This window comes from Lates calcarifer, unplaced genomic scaffold (assembly GCF_001640805.2).
Source record: "Lates calcarifer isolate ASB-BC8 unplaced genomic scaffold, TLL_Latcal_v3 _unitig_5018_quiver_1259, whole genome shotgun sequence".
Lineage (NCBI taxonomy): Eukaryota > Metazoa > Chordata > Actinopteri > Centropomidae > Lates > Lates calcarifer.
This window is the reverse complement of record NW_026117239.1, coordinates 986-22,736: the sequence shown is the minus strand read 5'-3', so window position 1 is coordinate 22,736 and position 21,751 is coordinate 986. Positions and strand designations below refer to the sequence as shown.

Below are 21,751 nucleotides of genomic sequence, written 5' to 3'. Positions count from 1 at the left end.
TATGGCGCTGCCTTTCCCTCACAGACAGCTCCCTTCAGCAGGGCCAGCCCTTTAGACGCAAATGTCCATGACTGTAGCATCAGACCCAAAAAATGAATAGGAACACTGATGTGCAAACTGATGGCTTATTGGCTTAATCTGATCAGTTTATATTTGCATTAATCTTAAAAATAGTTTTGGAATGTCTCCGACTACACATTTATTTACTGGAACGTTTTAACCTCTTAGCTCAGTATTTTGTTTTTCTCCTCCCAAAACTCCACTCTCAAGTAAGCTTTAATGAAGCCACCGTACACTACCTGCTCAGCAGACTGACACAGTTAGAGTTTAGCTGGCGAGCTTAGCAGCTAAAGAGCCACTTATTTTCTCAAGAAATATTGTATTTTATATCAATATAGATTTTCTCAGTGAGTGTTGGACTTATATCAGATCTGCTGGATGTGGGAGTAGAAACTGTCTGCAAACATGTTGAAAGTGGTGATTGTTTTCTTTGCTGATTAAGATTCAATATAATCCAATATTTTTTTCAGTGAATCAAACACCAGGAGAAATGTTAAATATCAGATCATATGTTTCTGGCATCAGAGCAGTTTTCATTCTTCATTGGTTTGCAGGCCAATGATGGAACTTTTCCTCAAGACAGATTTTACAGGACCACCTTCTGATTCTGTGAATGGATGTTTATGTATTTCACTTACGAGAACTTTAATAAACTTTCACTTCATGTACTGTATGTCTGCTATTTTATTTCAAAGGACAGAGCTGGAATATGGTTTTATCTCTGTTCTGTGGCTGGTGTGAGTCAAGAGAAGAGCCAGGTCACCGTGGGAGTCCAAATCAACAGTGGAGTAATTTCAGTTAGTCAGTTACATCCACGTGAAGATGGTCCGGTGAGCTGGATGATTCATCTAATTGTGGTGGTCCTGGTTAAAATAAACCAACTCAGACTGCTGATAGGAAACAGCATGCCAACACTTGTCTCATTTGTCCAGGTCATACAGTTTTGTGATAAAAATGTCCCACTTCAGCCACCTTTACCTCTGCGAGACAGCAGGCATTATTCACAAGGCCACAGGAGGTCGTTGTTTCAAGTGTTTAAACAGAGAGCAGAGCTGTGGTTTTCTCTGGTGAGTCATGATTAGGAGAAAAACCAACATTCAAAAATATATCAGATTTTCCAAAAAACACAGTTGAACAGATTTTACATTCACTCTGCTATTTCATTTTTTTTTACTCGTGTTGTGCTTGAAGCCTGCTTATACTACATCAGTGCATATTAGCTAAATTTACTAGCGACTTAAAGCTGAAGGTTTAGCTTTACACTTTTATCCCAAACCAGAATTAAGACTTTTGTTCATTGTTAGTGTAGTGTACCAGCTACAGGAAAATGTACTGTAACATGTAAACTACAACATTATGAGATGGAATAATTCAGCTTCTCTATCTTTTCGGCTAAATAAAAGTTTATTTTTAAGCTAACTTTCGGATTTTAAATCTGATACCATTTTCAGCCCTGCACACTTACTTCCTTAAAAAGATCTAAACTTCTCCATGTAAACTCACTCTTCTTGTAATTAACCTTTAATTGAAAATTGAGATGCCTTTAAATGAGTGCCGTAATTACCATTATCATCAGAGAGAGGAAGCCTCTTCATGTACACTTCAGTCTCAAGTGCTTACCGCCTCCCTCTGAGTAATTTGGTCCATCACAGTAAAAGCAGGGTAGGAGGGATTTTACTCAGCTCTGTATTTACCATCATCATTGATATCATCCTCATCATTAGCATTGCATTACTATTTACGCACTTCTTCAGGTTTGTCAGTTTATTCATGTTTACTTCTGCTAATTCAGTCATTCCAAATTCCTAATTACAGCCTGATGAGAACAAGATGAACACCTCACTTCACAGTTCCATCAAAAATCTCCAGCTTCGGAAAAACAGCCTCACAAAAGGTTCTGAATGAAACCTCCAGTCTTTGAAGCAAAGTCCTACAGGGGAATAAGGGAGAGGGATGAGGAGGTGAAAAGTGTGTGCAAAATACAGATCATGTTGATTGGACGGCCTGCTGCAGCACTGATCAAATCCCTCTGTTGCTAAAGTTGAGATGCCATTCATCATCGGCCATTCAAAGAAAAAGTGTCCAGAAGGAGACTTTTATTTCTGAGAGTTTTGTTCACTTGATAACTTGGTAGTTACAGGCTGCGGTCAAATAGTCCTTTTTGCTTAGGAAGGTTCCTAATTGAGTGAGATGACCTGGAAGTATCTCAGTGGCAGCCATGCTAAGAGCTTGTCCAATTCTCCAAATGTTAAGGAAAGGAGCCTGCTTCCTAACTCATCTACTTAGCATAGGACACACTTGCCCAGATCCACAAACATGTAAATACAACATTTGTGACATGATCCAAAACTTCTGAAAATCCTTCCCACTCTAAAAAAAAAATATTTTCTTTAGTTAACAAATGTATAAAAAGAGTCAAAACGCCCATAACAGGAAACTATACATTTCTGTCTAAATATAATTTACTCAGGACCCGTCACACAATTCCTTTTTTATCGTTATTTTAATGGCTCAACTTTCATGTTATTATATTACTAGTATTGGAGAGGAAACCTTATTGAATTGTGGCCGACAGCACTGAGTTAGTCACTCTGCGTCTTCCATGTGTTATGAATAAAGTTGGTTTAAAAAAAAAACGCCTAATTTAAGTGCAGTCGGATTCTCTAAATACTGTGGTTCTCTTTTCCTAATTCCTTATCAGTCCTGCCTCACATCTTTCCTTGACCTTGATGGAAAACGTTTGACTATTTGCAGCCCATGTCTTTAATATGTACATTAAGTACAGTGCTCTGGCCCTGTTGTTTTGGCTCTGTTTTGTGACGTTGCTGGCATCATCTTTTGTCTGCACTGTTTGATGTATTCATTACATATACAACACTGAGCCAATGGCTTGTTTGGATCTGTTTCTAGGGAGGTTCTGCAAAGTTCCACTTTCTGGTCTACAGCCTGGATCTTCTCCAAGGGCTGCACACTCTCATTCTGGTCACATGGCCTTTCACCATCGCTGGTCTTTGAGTGGCCGACTCACAGGAATGAGGACACATTTACGTCAACGTTATTTTAATTGCTTGTCCAGGCACACGGAATTCGAAAAATACCAAACACAGGTAATAATGCTGGCTCATTATTTGGCCATCTGCTTTTCAGTTGTGATATCATAATCACATTCCACTATTCTTGTATAGTACACCATTAGCCTCTTTTACCACCTAAGTAATAGTCAAATAGTATCAGTTATTCAAACAGTATGGAGAGAATCCATAGATTAGTTCTACAAAAGTAAAGTGCTCAAAACAAACACCAGACTCAGATGCTGCAAGAGGCTTTTGCCTACAGCAACAATGATGGAAGAAGATAATGTTGCAACTTACATCAGCAAAAGACATGGCTGCAATTTACATGTTTAATAGTTATTTGTTTTTTAGCTCATTTCATATGACAGTAGTTTAATAGAATATTCCATCCTGTTATTGTTACTGGCCAGTTGCAATGCAGGTGTCCTCCCAGGTGATTAGAATTCACTGCAGCTACAGTGAGATTGCTCCTTCCCCCATGTCTCCCTCTACTGCCAATCTATCTGTATCTATCTACATCTATATCTATCTATATCTCTCTGACAGTATACTTGCAAATATGCATTCTGAAACATAACAAGTTAACATTCATTCAAAATGAATCCAACTGTAAATAAAACAGTCAGTGGAATTAACCACCACGTCTCTCTATTAACCTTGTAGCTCTGGCAAAACCACACCAACTATAACCCTGCCTAACACACAGGGTTCATTGTCATATTAGGTTGCCAAGGTTCTAAGAGGGTCTCAGAGACCCAGAGATTTAAGATTTTCACACTTGGTTCATGTCTTTTCTTCTTTTAACTATAAGCCTCTTGTATGTTTCATTTTCAGCTTACCAGAAAATATTTTGAATGATTCTCCAAAGTATCTGAGGGATCAGAGGCCTGTACAAGCTGCATTGAAAGCACTGGTGATGACTATACTCCATCAGAGGCAGTGCATGAAAGCAACCCACAAAAACCTGACCGTCCTGTAATCAAAAGTCCATTTGTGAAGCAGAGGACATCCCAGAGGACCTATTGAAGAAGGACATGGCCCAGAGTTTCTTCAGAGGATGACAAGAGGATAGGAGGTAAAAACTCTGATGACACAAACCTTTCTGTTACCTTTTCTACACAGAACACTGAAAGACAACAGGCACCATACCAGAGCACCTCAGGCTGATCTGGAAGCCCGTTTCCCGCCAGTATAAGAAAAAAAACTGCCTGTGTGAGTTAAATAGTCCAAATTATGAGATAAGACAAAATTATGAGACAATGTCAAAATTATGAGATAATAAATCGAAATTATGAGATAGTGTCAAAATTATGAGATAACAAAAATCGTAATTATGAGATAATGTCAAAATTACAAGATAATAAATTGAAATTATGCGATAATGTTGAAATTGTGAGATTAAAAAAATTACCATTATGATATAATGTCAAAATTACGAGATAATAAATTGGAATTATGAGATAAGAAGCCATAATTATGTCATAAATTGAAATTATGACATGAATTGAAATTATGTGATGATAAATTGAAATTATGAGATGATAAATTGCAATTATGAGATAAAAAGTCATAATTGTGAGATAAATCTGAATTATGAGATAAGTCAAAATTATGAGATAATGTCAAAATTACAAGATAAATCGAAATTATGAGATGATGTCAAAATTGCGACATTAAAAAAATCATAATTAAGAGATAATGTCAAAATCACGAGATAATAAATTGAAATTATGACAATGTCGAAATTGTGAGATTAAAAAAAGTTCTGATTATGGGATAATGTTGAAATTACCAGATAATAAGATGGAGTTATGAGATAAGAAGTCATATTATGACATAATTGAAATTGAAATTATGACATAAATTGAAATTATGAGATAAGAAGCCATAATTATGAGATAAATCAAAATTATGAGATAAATTGAAATTATGAGATGATAAATCGCAAATATAAGATAAAAAGCCATAATTATGAGATAGTGTTGAAATTATGAGAAGTTGAAATTATGAGATAATGTCGAAATCACGAGATAATAAAATGTAATTATGACATCATAAATTGTAATTATGACATAAATTATATAACTATGAGATAAATCAAAATTATGAGGTGATAAATTGAAATTAGGAGATGATAAATCACAATTATGAGATAAAAAGTAATCCCATAATTATGGGATAATGTCAAAATCATAAGATACTTTCACACAACACTCCAAGTAGCAGTTCTTTAGCATGAGTTCTCCTATTCAACTTGACAACGAAATAGATTGTGAGCACACTGAAGACTATTTAAAAAGGGCTTTACAAGAGATGAAATACTTAATTTGCTTGCTGATTCTCTCTTCCCTTGAAGTAAAATAATAATAATTCTGTTATTAATGGTAAAGAAAGTAACAGGAAAAAGAAGTTATTCTGACTGATGACAAAAACTAATGCACACATGAACTTTAATGTAACCACAAAGTAATTATTATTACCTTATAATTTATAGGGTTGATATCAGTTATGAGTAGATCAAAATAATGCACACAGTGAGCACATATACACATATTACAATAATGGCATTGAAACAACTGCTGAATTACTCAATTAATAAACAGTACAGTTTTCAGTAACAGTCCCTTAAATTCAAGTTTGTTCATATGTAGAAAAAATAAACTTAATATCAGATACATCCATCCTGAGATCCAACAGTTTCTCTCATGAGCAGCAGGTGGAGACAGAGGAGAGAAAAACTTCCTTTTAACAGGCAGAAACCTTGAGCAGAACCAAGCACATGGTTGGGGGTTACCTGCCTCAATTGGTTGACTTGGGGGGTGGGGTGGGGGGTGTTAGATCGCCAGAATTATCCCGGTACAGGAGGTCTGGACCAGCTCTCCGTTTAAAGGGTCCGAGCTCACAGGTGTAGTGTTTTCAGCCAACTTGCAGTTTCTGCGGCTTTATAAGCTGGTGGCGAGGAGACACGCCTAGCAACTAACTGTCCACTTCCAGATGCCTACCCTGCTACCACTAGTGCCACACCCAACCGAGTAGCCCTATGGGTCGGATATGACCACCAGTCACACCTGTTTATGACAGCTCTCCTCTTAAAGATCTTTGCACTTGGAATGGTGCTAGAAAATTATTTAGTGACTCTGTAAGCCCCAAGGGTCTGTTAATTTGAGAGGCTGAAATAACCTTTAAGAACCTTATGATGTTTTACACACTCTGACCTAGTATTTTACCTACCTGAGAAGAACAGAACAACTGTCCACAACTTATCCTTAGATACAGTTTGTGAATTTTATTGAATATAATATTGGCAAGGGCAAAGCATACAGCGTAATCATATAAAAAGTAAAAATAATATAATCAATCTCCCAATTAGTATAGTTCTGGAATGAGTAACTCACTGATTCCCGTAATGAATGCTGAAGCTGGTTACTAGGATGGGAGAATAATTTGGTGAGAGAGATGGAGGGGTTGGCAGCTTGGCCTTAGCTGACCTATCCTCTTTTCAGGCTGGTCCTGAGAGGGGTGAGCCTCCTGACTCTGTACAAAGTCCCGGAGGACCTCGCCCGATTCACAGTTCCTCTTTCTGGGCCTGGCGAACTTATTAAATCTTCAGAGAACAATTCCTTCACTGCAGTAGGGAAATTAGTAATCCTTTGTGAAACTCCTCTTGCCTTGAATCTTCTTGGCAGCGAATAGTCTCCCAGATTCCTTCGTTCTAAATGAAGAAAAGTTCGCTGAATCCAGCTCTCTTGATGATGGCTGAGGAGGGGTCTTCCTTAGGTGATGATCCACCGATGGTCAACGAAGAGTCCAAATAAGTTGTCTGGTACATCACCTTTTATCTGGTTTTGGCCAGCTCTCCAACCCTCCCCCTCTGACTTCCTTTACCAAACCATTTTTGACAACGCCAGCTCCGGCTACAATGTTGTAATCTCTCAGGTCCGGTACTGTTTGTTATGTTGCAATCCTTTCTAGCTTCAAATCTTTACCAATAGTAACCGCACCCATCCTACATACCGCTTCTCTCAATCATTCTTATTCTTAGTTACCATTAATACAATTAATCATTACATTCGATAATACCATCGGTACAGTTATTCATCTTTTACTCTTTGAATTACGATCACTGTTTAAATCACAAATCATAATTTTCATACTCTCATACCATTCTTACAGTGCTTTACCAACTTCTCTTTTCCCAAGACCGGACAGGCCATCTGGTACTTTCCAGCCATGTCACAATCCTGCCATTGCTTAATCACAGTTTCATATGATTTTCCATTCATTTCATTCATACACACATAATACATCAATTACAGTGCTTCACATTATATTGATTAATGTTTTAAAAGATTAATCAAAACTGTGCATCTTACTACCATGGGGAGAATCTAGCATTAGATCCTTTTTTTTGGTGCCGGGAATGGGTAGATGTCAACCTTTCTTGACAGGGGCACGAAACAAACAACAGAACTGATTGTACTAATAGTGATAACAGTAATATATGAGCTCCTGAAGACATGATGGTGTCTGGACATGAAGGGCTTTGTGTGTGAGAAAGAGGATTTTAAACTCTGTTCTGGATTTTACAGGGAGCCAATGTAGTGAGGCTAACACTGGGGAAATGTTATCTTTTTCCTTAGTTCCTCTTAGTACTTGTGCTGCTGAATTTTGAATCAGTAGGGTCTTTAGGGTCTTTCTGTTTCCAAAAAAAAGTGTCAGTGGTTGGCAAGAGCATTGTTGTAGGAAATGTGGTTTTCTACACAAGTATTGGGTCAGAGAAGTCCCATCCCCTGCCACAAATTTATTTTACTGGACAAGGACTTAATGTGAAGTGTCTTGGAGGGAGAGGTGTGATCATATAGACATGACATATTAACACTGTGGCTTTGTGGCCTTGGGGGGCTCAGTTAATATTAAAGGCAAAACTGATGAAGACAGCGAAAGAAGTGGCTAAGTTCTTTAAATAAATTAATAGAAGTCTCAGTGTCATGATCAAGCTAAAACTCTGGACTGAAACCCAAAAGCAAACTCAAGACGCAGACACAATTCTGATGTGGGAAACAGGGTGGTCTTTACTGATTCCTGAGCAGCCTTTCAGAAAAGGAGGGGTGTAGGAATTTGGCTGGGTGGACAAGGAGAAGTCAGGGCGGTGAGTCAAGGGCATAGGGCAAGCGGTGGGGAAGGTGAGGTCGAAGGGGAGGCCAGGGAGACTGGCGGTAGGAGCTGCGAGCAGGATTTCCGCAGTGGGGCGGACAGTTCTGCTGGAACCAGCAGGGCTGAAGCACAGGGAAAGGCACAGTCAGTGTGAGATTCAAAAGAGGTAGGAAAAAATTCTGATTACTATTTAAGAAATCAAAGCGGCCCGGAGTGCTACCACGTGGTAAACAGGGACGATCTGGCAGCTTGTGACTGGGAGCCAGGATAGATGTTCTGATCTGATGAGCTGATGGAGAATAGGTGAGACCAGCAAACAGCGCAGCATCACGCCCCCGAAAGAAAGCACACACACAGCCCAAGAAGAGGACACACGAGGAGGATGCCATAACACAGAGACCCTACTGTCCAGCCTTCTGAAGCCCAACCCTCTTGCATCTTCCCCAAGGCTAATTGGGTCACTTCCTGTTGTGGTAGGTGGACAAATCATGGGTCCTAGTCTTCAGTTAGGGTTTGGTAATCATGGGTCCTAGACCTCAGCTTTGCAACAAAAGTGAGTACAGGTCAGTACACTTATATTTGGCTGCATAGGCCTCATACTCACATGCTTCTGAGACTGGCCAGTGGCATGTTCAACTTATTGGGCCTCAGCCAGTGAGCTGATGGCCTTTGCTGATCCCTAGCCAATTTCACCTATTTATGAGGATGTAAATAAAGTTTTGGCTACAAAGAAGCATTGGATGACCTGTGTGGGACACTAAATTGAAGCAATGTGGTTTGAGACCACTATAAGAGCCCTGAAAAGAACCAGCTTAGGCAAGATGCTAGAGTGTTGGGCTTCAGAAAACTGGACGGTAGAGTATCTGTGAGTCTTCTGTTAATGTTTGATACCACTTGGAGGTCAACTTAGAGTTTTTTTTTTGGTACATGAAAGGCTCTCATGTTGAGTTTGTTATCCTTTACATACTGAGAAGTATGTAAATGTTGATTATGTGGATTTAATTTCACACTTTTAATGTCAATGAAATGTAAACTTTAGGTCCAGTTTTAGGGCTATACTTGATGTCATAATTAATCCCCTGGCCTGTGCACACCATTCAATGAGTCCAGGTCAGCAGACTGTTTGTTCCACCTGCCTGCTCCAGACATTTACACACTGCCATTAAACAGAGTAAACTACAGCACTGTTTCATGTCAATGTCCAGCGATATTACCTTTTTTGCAATATTGATCATCATGTTAATCACAGTCTCGACGTCAGTGTATTTTTAAACACACTCATAAACTTGTGTGGCCATGATCATATAGTGATTAGCATTGTGCGATGTCGCCACAGCAACCCCGGTTCAAATCCTGGGCACAGCAGTGCTGATCCAACTCCTCCAGCCTTTGCTTCATTTTCTGTAAATTTTTTTTTTCTCCAAGTCTTTTTTTTATTTATATTTGTGCATAAAGAGATAGTGTACAAAGTACATAGATTCAAAACATAGGTGATCAGAAATAGTACAAATATAAACAAATATTGACTGCCAAAAGTTGTCTAGTTTTGAACAAGACCAGAACATATGTGAAAGTGTGGCTGGTGCTTGCCTGCATTGATCACAAATGGGATCAATGCTAGGTATGAACTTTGCTAGTCTCGCTTTAGACCAATGAAGACAATGCATAACCTTAAACTGGATAACTGTGTGTCGCAAGCAGACTGAAGAGGAACGTATTCTATATAAAGCTCTTTCCCAAATCTCCTCAGGAAGTTCAAACCCCAAATCGTCCTCCCAATGAGTCTTTAATGATGTCAAAGGTTCCAAATTATATGTATTTAGTAAGGAGTATATGTTCCCAATATTCCCTTTGGAACCTGAATTAAGCTTGAGAATGGAATTCAGGAGGGTGCTGGGTGGTTGGGATGGGAAATGAGTAAATGATATTGATATGAAACTACGGAGTTGCAAAAATCTAAAAAGATGAGAGTTTGGGATGTTAAATTTAAGCTTTAGTTGATCAAAAGATGCGAAAGTGTTATCAATAAATAGATCCTCCATTGTGGCGACTCCTCTATTAGCCCATTCATGAAAAGCACCATCCATAATTGATTGCATAAACTGGTGGTTTTTTGTTATAGGAGCACAGGTGGGCAGATCCCTGAGAGAAAACCTTCGTCTGAACTGTGTCAGAATTCTAAAAGTGTGTTTCACAATTGGATTTGAGGTAAATTTACATATGGAATCTGAAAGAGGAAGTTTTGAGCAAAGAAGTGAGTGTAAAGAGGTATAAGAACAAGAGGAGTTTTCCATTCGTAATCATTCAGGAGTAATGTCACCAGATGGAGAGTCTTTCCAAAACAGCATAGATCTAATGTTGGCAGCCCAATAGTAAAACTGGAAGTTAGGGAGGGCTAATTCTCCATATTTACGATGCTGTTGTAAGATCCTTTTCCGTATTCGGGGGTTTTTCTTGTTCCATATAAATCCGGACACCAAATTGTCCACCGACATGAAAAAGGATTTAGATAGGTGTAGGGGAATACACTGAAATATGTACAGGAATTTGGGCAGGACATTCATTTTAATTATGTTAATTCTGCCTCCTAATGACAGGGGGAGCAAACTCCAACGTTCCATGTCTTGCTTAAGTTGAGTCAATAGTGGTGAAAAATTAGCTTTGAATATGTCTTCGATGGCATGTGTTATCCAAATTCCTAAGTATTTAAATTTTTGTGGACTGACTTTGAGCGGGAATAAACCAAAGTAAATTTGCTTGGCTGCTATATTCACCGGCATAATTTCACACTTCTGTAGATTAATTTTGTATCCTGATATTTTACCAAATTCTTCAAGCAGGTTAAGAGTAATTGGTAGACTAGTTAAAGGATGAGATAAATATAAAAGCATATCATCAGCATATAAGGACACCTTATTATCTGAGTCATATCTCCATATTCCCTTTATGTTGATTTCACCACGTAACGCTAAAGCCAGTGGCTCAATCGCAATAGCGAACAGGAGTGGCGATAGAGGACAACTCTGTCGGGTGCCACGATGAAGAGGGAAGTAAGAGGAGAGGTTATTGTTTGTTCCGACAGCTGCAAGTGGAGAGGAGTACAGAACTTTAATCCAGGAGATGAATTTTTCACCAAAGCCAAATTGTTTGAGGGTATAAAAGAGATAATCCCACTCCACCCGATCAAATGCTTTCTCAGCGTCAAGTGATAGCAATATTTCTGGAATGTCGGGCGGGGTGGGACCATAAAGAATATTAAAAAAGGAGTGACAACCTTTAATAAAGCCAGTTTGATCGTCGGCTATAATTGAGGGCAAGACCGCCTCTAATCGGCAGGCCAGCATTTTGGAAAGAATTTTACTGTCTACATTTAAGAGTGAAATGGGACGGTATGAGCCACAATCTAGAAGATTTTTATCTTTTTTAGGAATAAGAGAGATGATCGCTTGTTGCATAGTTAGAGGAAGAGAACCAGTGGCCTGTGACTCCTCAAATACAGAGAGAAGGATAGGAGACAGCTGGTCTGCAAATTTTTTAAAGAATTCGCTCGGGAACCCATCAGGTCCTGGGGATTTTCCAGCCTGCATGAGCTTAATTGCATTCATAAGTTCCTGTACAGAAAATGGTTCATCTAGCTTGAATGCAGTTTTGTTATCGATTGTGGGGACATTTATTTTCCTAAAAAATTAATCGAATAGAGCATGGTCGCCAAGAGAATCACTATTATACAGCTTCGAGTAAAATCTATGAAAACATAAATTAATCTCAGAATGATCTACATGCTTGGTGCCTGATTCATCGTCTATCTCAGCTATAATTATTAATAAAAATATCCACAGTTTTCTGGCGGAGCTGATGTGCAAGAATCTTCCCTGTCTTTTCACCACATTCGTATGTTTTACTCTGTGATTTATTTATTAGGTTTTCAATGTGTCTTGTTGATAGCAGATTAAACTCTGAAGAGTTAATCGCAGTTTGATTAAGTCATCGGATGGAGTGACAGCTAGTACAGTATCTAATTTGAGAATATCATTTGTTAGCTGTTCAAGTTTCATATTGTGACGTTTTCTTTGTTGTGCGCTATATGACATTATTTGACCCCTCAGGTACGCTTTCATAGATTCCCATACTGTTAAGGGAGACATTCCTGGGGTCTGGTTATGTTCCAGAAAGAAAGTTATTTCAGAAGAGATAAATTTAATGAAGTCTTCATCTGAAAGTAGTAGAGTATTAAGACGCCAGGGGTGATAGTTGGCATGGGAGATTGGTATACATAGAGTCAGGGGAGCGTGATCTGAAATAATTATGGCTTGGTACTCACACTTTCTTATTAGTGAAAGAAGGCTTTTATCCAAGAAGAAATAGTCTATGTGCGAGTATGTTCTGTGGACCGGAGAGAAAAAGGAATAGCTTCTAGTCGTCGGGTTTTGAAAGCGCCATGCGTCAGCTATACCATTTGTATCAAGAAAGAGCTGCAGTTGAGACGCTGCACTGGATTTGGATGCAGTCCTAGGCGAGCTACGGTCCAGAGTAGGTGATAATGTGCAGTTCATATCTCCACCGAGGATAAGATAATGTGTATCCATGTTGGGGATACGAGTAAAGAAATTTATAAAAAAAGTACTGTCATCCCAATGCGGTGCATATACATTGGCTAGGATGACTGGTGTATTATACAGTCTGCCCACTACAATTATGTAACGCCCTGAGGAGTCTGTTTCAACCTTTGACATAACAAATGGGATGTTCTTATTAACAAGGATGGCCACACCTCTAGATTTGGAATGAAAATTAGAATGATATGATTGTCCGATCCATCCTCCCCTGAGTCGGAAATGGTCAAAGGTTCAAAGATGCGTCTCCTGGAGAAAGACAATTCCCGCCTTTAATTTTCTCAAATGAGTCAATACTTTCTTTCGTTTAGTGGGGTGGTTCAGGGATTTTACATTCCAGCTTACAAAAGTTACGTCACAATTAGCTGATTTGTTTGAAAAGTTTGTGTTAGTCGTAGCCATATTCAAAACAGAGAAAGATTAGCGGTGCATTAAGTCTGCCTGCATGTGTACTTTCAAGAATATTGAAAGGACCTTTAAAAAATAAATAAGCATGGGCAATAAACCAAGGGAGAAAGAAAAAAAAGGGAAAGAGAAAAAAAAAACTTGATTGTAAACCCAGGTACAGCAAGTTCCCAACCCTCACCTAAAAGAACAAGGTGATTCCAAAACCCCTCGCAACCGTATCTACACATTTAAGTGCTTATGTGAGAATATACTAGCTCTAAAAGAACAAGCTCTGCTGTAAAACATAGTTTCGCCTGAGGCACCTTAGAAAGTAAAGGACAAAAAAATTATTTCTTTTGTCTAAGTGCTGAGTATAGGCAGAAACAAAAATGAAACTGATAAAGACACACGACTGTATTCTGACCAGTCAGATAATTATATCTGTTGTAAATACAATAAGAGAGTGGACAACAGCATAGTTTTGATACTTTAGGTGCTCTCTACTTCATCTGGTACAAACTGGAGCCATTTGGCTCTTTAGAGTGTATCAGTCAAGGTGATGTGCTTGCGTGACAAAACAGACAGCACCAACCTTATCCAGATGTAGAATTTGGCTATTCTCACTCATTTCAGATTATGGTCAGTCTTTTGAAGAGTCCGGCAGGATTCTGGTTTTCACATAGGCCGTGGCTTCTCCCACGTTTTGAAACTGCTTCTCAGTTCCGTTATACGTGATCCGAAGTCGAGCTGGGTAGAGAAGGCCGTATTTAACACCATCTCATCCACGAAGTAGTCGTCTCACCTCGCTGAAGGCGGATCTGGCCTGCACAACGCTCGGGGGATAGTCCGGGAAAATGGAGATGTCAGTCCCTTTGAACCGGAGCGGCCCGGACTCCCTAGCGCGGCGAAGAATGTCAGCACAATCTTGATAATAATGGACTTTTGCCACGGTGACACGGGGTTTGCCGCCATGGCTTCTCGGCTGTAGACCCCTGTGAGACCGGTCGATCAGGACTTCTTTGTCCATTTTCAGCACTTCTCTTAGTAATTTGGAGACAGCCGTCGGTGTGCTTGAGCCTGGGGTCTCTGGAACATTTAGGATTCGGATGTTGGAGCCTCTCATTCTTCCTTCCATATCAAGACATTTCTCCTGCAGGTTACCGACTTCTGTCTCGAGTTTCCCCACTTTTGTTAGCAATGAAGTCACGTCGTCTGAGCATGACGAGAGCCCCTGCTCCATGTGTGCCACTGTTGTTTTCATTGTCTCCACATCGGAGCGAATCGCTGCAGTGTTGTTTACTAGCTCCGTTTTTACTGCCTGTAGCTCGGATTTAATGTTTTCAAAATCTTCGGCCAATGCGGTCTTGAGTTCCGACCTGAGCAGCATAACTATGTCCGTTTTCGATGCCGTGAGAATTTCTGCTTTCAGGTCCGCGACGTCCATTTGGTCTTCAGGTTCAGGTGTGTTACACCTGGGTGGCGAATTACTTGAGCTTGAGGCTTTGGGCCCAGTTGCGATGGCTCCTCCGGTGAACTCAAATTTTCGCAAATTGTAGGCCATTTGCGCTACAGCATCACAGTAAAAATAAGCTATACTAAAAAGGGATTAACTCAGAGCAATGTGTTGCAGTTTGCAGTTTGTGAAAGGCGCCTATAAAGAACTTTTAACCCGAAATTCAGCAGAGCATGTTGCTTGTGCTGCCTATTCCATCGCCTGCTCGCTAGCGCCCCCTTTTCTGGTAAATTTTAAATATAACTCAAGAGAGCAGTTGTAGCTCTGTTCGAGGTTTTGTTAAACATTTGTTTATATAATGTTTGTTTGCCAGAACTATGGCTTGTAAAATATATTTGATCATTTTCCTTTTATTTTTGATGACATGTAATTCCTACACTCTCAAACTGCCTCATGTGGGAAGCCATGGTTTGGCTCTAAATACATTGAAAAGTGTTCCTAGCCTCTCTAAACGTGATCTCACACATGATCTCAGTATGGCACAGCTATTTCAAGTTGGCACTATATGTGTTTTGATTTTCTATAATGCTTTAGATTTGGGAAAAAAATTGGAAAAACTCAACAAATGCTGATAAATATGTTCATCAAGTTCACTAAAAGCAAATATGCACAGTACAGTGTGAGTGGACTGTAAGTTAATTTACTATGAAAAGGTGATCAATGCTCAATTCAGTTTTTTCATGTTGTTATTCATACAAGAAATATATAGAAGCAATTTTAAATGCAATATATTATTGATATATGACGTGCCTTAATGTTATAAGATGATGAATGTAGTACTAAACGATTAATGTCTGGGACACTACAGAAAGCTGTTTGAGCGTTTATTTGATATCCCTGGTATCAGGCATCAGTATTTTCCACTAGTTAGGTGTTACTAGTTACAAAGGAGCACATACCAGTCCTGCTGCTGGGCTGTTGCCGTTATACAGCCCTGTCCAGCTCTCCTTGTTTAACGGCTCATCTCCTGGTATCTCCTCCACACTCTTGAGACTGTGCTGGGAGACACAGCAAACCTCCTTGCAACAGCTTTCAATTGCACCAGAGCAGGTGGAACTGACTCACAATTGTTTCAGCTTTCTAAGTGGAGAGGTTGATATCACAGAAATTTAACTGACTTGGTGTTATACTGTGATCATTAAGTGTTCCTTTCATTTTTGTGATCAGTGTAGTTTGGCCCAGGATTTTGGTGCTACTAGTGCAGTGCTCAGTGTCAAGAGTAAGACTTCTGATGGAAATACTTCAACAAAAGTGCCAGTTTCTGCAAAAGAGTGACTAGTACGAGTTTTTGTCCAACTAGTAAGACAAAATGGTGAACTAGTGCAACCAAATGCACAACTAGTCCCAACAAAGACCTAATTATTGGAGGAAACTGACCTCTGATATCAGGGATATGGAATAAATGCTCAAACGGCTTTCCATAGGGGCACTGTATAACACAACTTCTTGTTGCCGGTGACTGGAATTATTTTGTTTAAATTGCTCATAAGATCTTCATGTTCAGAAGATGACATGAAATAACTTTTTTTTCTTTTGTTGTTAGGTCCTGGAAACAATAACTGTGAGGCCAACACAGGTGTGCCTTTATGAAATCTTAACTCCTGATGTAGACTCTTCACTAGAATAACCGGCACACCTCTGAATATATTGCAGTCTAGCACATTATCTCTAACTATGAGTTCAGTGCTAAAACACAGGATTGAATTAACACCCATGACAGTTTCAATATTGGAACAGACTCTACGGGAAAAAACAGTTGAAATACATTTCATTAGTTTGTTTAAACTCTTGTAAAGTTGATACTATGTACTGATGCAGTACTATATCTTCCTTTTATACACTGCACAGGATGAGGTGTCACTTTTGTTTTCTTGTTTTTCAGACGCTGGTGCTGACTCATCCCCTGAAAACAGAACTGACCCCTGCAGTGAATAGGGGCACTCAGGTACAGATAAAGAAGGCAAAACTGATGAAGACAGTGAAAGAAGTGGCTAAGTTCTTTAAAACTGGTCAAAAAAGCATGTACTTCTAAGCTAGCATTAGGTTCCTCCTGACTGTGAGTGAAAGTCATGCAGTGGGTTGACAACATTCATTTCTTTCATATCCCTTGATATTCTGATAGCAGGAGTTGTGCACTGTATCTCCCAGTGCCAACTGTATACATACAGGCACAAACAGTAAAAATAGGTGTTCTTGAACTGTTTCATTGTTCTTAAAACAAAACTGAACTGACATTTTAAATATTTAAACAGAACTCCACATTCACTGTAGTGATGGTGGGTTTGGCTGAATACTTAGACATGGTAAGGGGCTAGTATGACCTATAAAAGTGACATCAGTGCATACCTGTGGTGTAAACTGTCAAAGATCAATAATTTGAGCCCTCTTTACAGATGCACTTACATGTTTTCACTGTGTCTTCCTTTTATACATTGTACAGGATGAGGGGTCACATTTTGATTGCTCTTGCTTTTCAGATGGAGGTTGTGACCTCTCAGCCTGCAAAAACAGACCTGACCCCTGTACTAAGGATGGCAATCGACATACAGACAGTGAGCTAAATAGCATTTTATGAAATTTACAAAACTCCTGCCTTTTGGCAAAGGACTCTGCTGGTTGTTTTTCATGCTTTAACCCATCAGGTTAAATGATAAGTAAATAAGCAGACAAAAGATAAATAGAATACTACTTACCATTTTATCTGTGAATTACAATACAAAACACTATCTCAACCTTCTGTTTGTTGTATAGTTTTGTCACACAGTTTATGTCAGTTAAATTACTGTCCTAATGTATTTCTAATATTTGTCTCTTACTGTTGTAGATCAGAGTCCAGAAACAGTAGTTCCTTAAAACTACATTAAAGTGCTGTAGCTGCTGCCTGTACACTAAAATCTGTTCATTTAAAGTTATTCAATCTACATTGCTCTTTCTGTTATTTTTAGAGCCACGCTGAGTAAGGGTGCAGAGATCATGGAATAAAGCAGAGAGGAGAGCAGTGCACATAAGAAAAGAGAAGTGCATAAGAAAAGAGAAGGTTTTGAGTGAAAGAACCTGGTGCAAGTAAAGAGCTTTGTGAAAAACACATTTATTGCTTTGAAGCACGAATCTGCTTTAGCTCAAATTTGGAAGATCTACATTGTACAATGTACAGTAGACTATACTGACAGAGTGGGTGACATATTTCACATAGATCAGAATTACTTATATGCACAAGTCAAGGCTTGGCAGACTGCCAGGAGTCTCTCAGGGAGCCCTGTTGGAAGCTTTAAGCTCAATGAGCAATATTCCAAAAAAACAAAAAACAAAAGGACAGCATCAGATCAACACAAAGCATTTTTATTCATCTGCACTTATCACAGACTTCATACTAATGTCACACCAAAAGTGATACAGACATGTACATGCCCACCACTTCACTGACTTAACAATTGTTCTTTCTCTCTCTCTCTTCTCTCTCTCTGTCTCTCTCCAGGTTGTTGTGTCTCTGGAGCTATGGAGTCTCATGTGCAGCTGTGTGTCACCTGCTGCTCTGATCATTAGCCCCATCATTATGGATCTACTACTATTTGTATTATCTGAAGTGTTATTATACTGCCACTCTCGCTGCTCTCATGTCATTACTATATGACACGCTGATGAGACGATGTTAGTGGGCCTCATCCAGAATGATGACGACTGGGCCTATAGAGAGGAGGTGGAACAGCTGGAGTACTGATGCAGGAGCAACAACCTGATCCTAAACGTCAAAAAACAAAAGAAATCATTGTTGACTTAAGGAAGAACCAGCCTGGCCACTCACCACTGCTGATCAACAACACGGCAGTAAAGGTAGTGGGAAGCACAAAGTTCCTGGGGGTCCACATCACAGATACCCTAAACTGGACTGTAAACACTGGGTCCCTGGCAAAGCGTGTGCAGCAGTGTTTGCACTTTCTCTGGAGGATCACACTTTCCCCCTCCCATCCTCATCACTTTTTACAGAAGCACTGTAGAGAGCATTATGACCAACTGCATCTATGGCTGCAGACTGGAAGTGCCTACAGAGAGTGGTTAGGACAGCGGAGAAGATCACTGGGACTTCTCTTCCCCCCATCGCGGAGATTAGACAGAAACACTGTCTGTCATGGGCTATCAACATCACCAGAGACTGCACACACCCCCACCATAGACTGTGCTCTGTGATGGCCTCTGGCAGGAGGTATCCGAGCCTTAAAAGCAGAACAGCCAGGTTCTGCAACAGCTTTATCCCACAGGCCATAAGACTGCTAAAGTCCCTATAGACAGTCTCTTAAATACTTACACACTTACACACCATACTGTCTGTTCTAGTACTGCAGGCATAATACACCAAGAAGGATCATAAAGTAGGACAGTCTTCTATTATATAAATTAGAAGACATCCAAGTCATCAGACTAACATATAACTTATAGCCCAGGTCCTACATTTAAAGTCCCTTTACTGTAAAAATATGTAGTACTCTACATTAACACAGAGTTGGTGGTTGGTGGGGTGCTTTGGCTCTGAAATAACCAACACTTCTTTCCAATTCACAACAGTTTTCCTGTATAGAATTTCAAGACATCCAAGTCATCAGGGTCACACAGTATACTACCAGGTCCTACATGGAGGTCTCTTTAATGTCAGAATTTGCATTGCACAATCTTATTCCACACCTGTACAAGTTCTACAAAACACAAAAGAGCACAAAAGAGTCAGCTCGGTTCTAATGACAACTTATTCAGTGACTCTTAGGTGCTGGACCAATAATCATATTAAAGTGGCTGAGATTTTACTTTCTCCTCTCCTTTCACTGGAGACAGCAGTTTTTCATTCTGAGCTTAGTGAGCGAGCAGATGCCGAGACAGGAGGACTTTCAGATGCGGGACTCACTGTGAGTCCACAGAAGGGACAAAGATCCCCCCTCGGCAGCTGACCGTTTCCATACATCCCGACTGTTAATGAACATTACAATTTGACTAATAATCGTATTAAAGTGGCTGAGATTTGACTTTCTCCTCTCCTTTCACTGCACTGTAAATTCTAACAAGTTGAGTTTACTTAAAAAAAAATAGCCTTGGCAAAAGTAAGTAAACAAACTTAATTGTGTGAAGTACTGTGAAATTATTACAATTAAGTAAGCTGTACTTTTTTTGAAGTTGTGAGCACTTAATGTATCTCAGTATAGTTAAATTTAAATCAAGTTGTTAAAACTCAAATACTTTGAGTCAAATTAACTTAATATTTTCTGCCAAAACAAGTGGGCATTACTTGAAATTTGTAATATGCTACACTTTGGGTATCTTAGTGTAATCCACTTCAATAAGATTGACAAGAACTCAATAAAGATAAGTCACATGAAATTAATATAATGTGTCAAAGTAAGTGAGTAGCACTTAATTTTAGATAAATTCACTTAACATACCTTAGTTTATCTAACTTAAAAAATAAGACTCACAAAATGGCATTATGAACACCAAAATTTATTTTGTCTGCATTTGTAAACAACAGAATGAGTGAGACTTAAGAGTGACAATGAATGTGTGTGAGGTGTGCTGATTGGTCTGGGTGTAAGCTAACAGAAGGCTCTCGATTCACACTCGACACTTTCCTAAATGTCTCACAGCAACAAACAGACCTGGCAACATTTAGTCTGTAAAAGTTTAAAACCTGAATAAAACCTCGACTGAACTTGTACATATATCTTTCAAGCAGCAGCAAATCAGCGCTTAGCAATTTAACAACTCTGACATATATTCAACCTGTGTTGCAGATGTACGCTACATTTTAATATCATTTTAACATACTTAACATAACATACTTTATGTTCATTTTCAACAGTTTTTACTCACTGGACATTACTTAACACCTGCACTGATGGCGGGATCATGTGACCTACATAAGGATGTCTTCTGCTGCATTTGCCTTTCTAATCGCAAATGTGAAAACAGTGAACAAATACAAAAGCATACATCTCAGTACATACTTTTACTTTTGGTCTTTAACTTTTTCTTTTTGTTTTTACTGTTGGTCCCTCAAGTACAGGCGGTACTCCTTTCTGGAATTATGAGGAGCAGTAACTGTGCACTCATATACTGAACCAAATGGGTATGAAACAAAATAAGACAGATCCCAAAAACAAACAAAAACCCCACTGCTATTCTTGACAGTCACTGAAAGGATTCCTATTTTTTGTGAGAGGGTCATTCTCACTGTTTCTGTACTTCTGTACCTATTTTCTTAATTATTGAGAATACAATATGGAGACCTCTGCAGCTCCACAAGTAAAAGTATAATTTTTGGTTTAATTGTTAAGGCAATCATCATCATGCTCACTCTCATTCACAAACCACAAAACAGCCAACCAGTATGCTATCACCAGCCGCAACATCTAGCCTGAAAAAGCATTTTTTAATGTTTGCAGTTTTGGGCTGAACTTTTGTTGTCAAAGGTTCAACAATATCTTCTGGATGAACTCAAATGTGTTCTTCATACCTTTGGGGTAATCCAGATGGAGTGCGTATATTAAGCCAAACAGAAGACAAAGTGCTTGAGAGGTTGTGGGAATCTCATCCATGACGATGTTTCCTTCAAGGATGATGGCAATGCTGTTAATCGATGGTGGTGTGTCCTCAGTCATGATCTTCTCATCTTTGTATGGAAATTCCCCATCTTGAACTTAATGCTATTCTTCCAACTGCAATATCCAGTGGGTGGATCCAGCTTCTTTCAAACAAGGATGTTTTGCAATCAGTTGCAGAGGCCACTTCTCGACAGTGTTCCTCTGTGGCAGCATACCGTGTGCTTGTTACATTGTCTCTGCAAGTCTCTCTAAGATCACATGTTTCATGTCCCGGGTAACATCCATCCAAGTTCCAGCTCTCATTTAGGCAAGGTCTCCCTGTCTCAGTAGGAAATTTACATCCACAGAGAATTCTGGAATATCAAA

At 39.3% G+C, this 21,751-nt stretch overlaps 1 long non-coding RNA gene across 1 annotated transcript; it reads left to right on the top strand.

Annotated features, from left to right (window-relative positions):
• The first annotated feature begins 16,674 nt into the window (after nt 1-16,674).
• On the top strand, nt 16,675-19,813 carry LOC108873327 (uncharacterized). Its single transcript, XR_001959439.2, has 3 exons — nt 16,675-16,746; nt 17,279-17,353; nt 18,277-19,813. It is a non-coding gene; the product is annotated as an uncharacterized LOC108873327 (long non-coding RNA).
• The last annotated feature ends 1,938 nt before the right edge of the window (nt 19,814-21,751 follow it).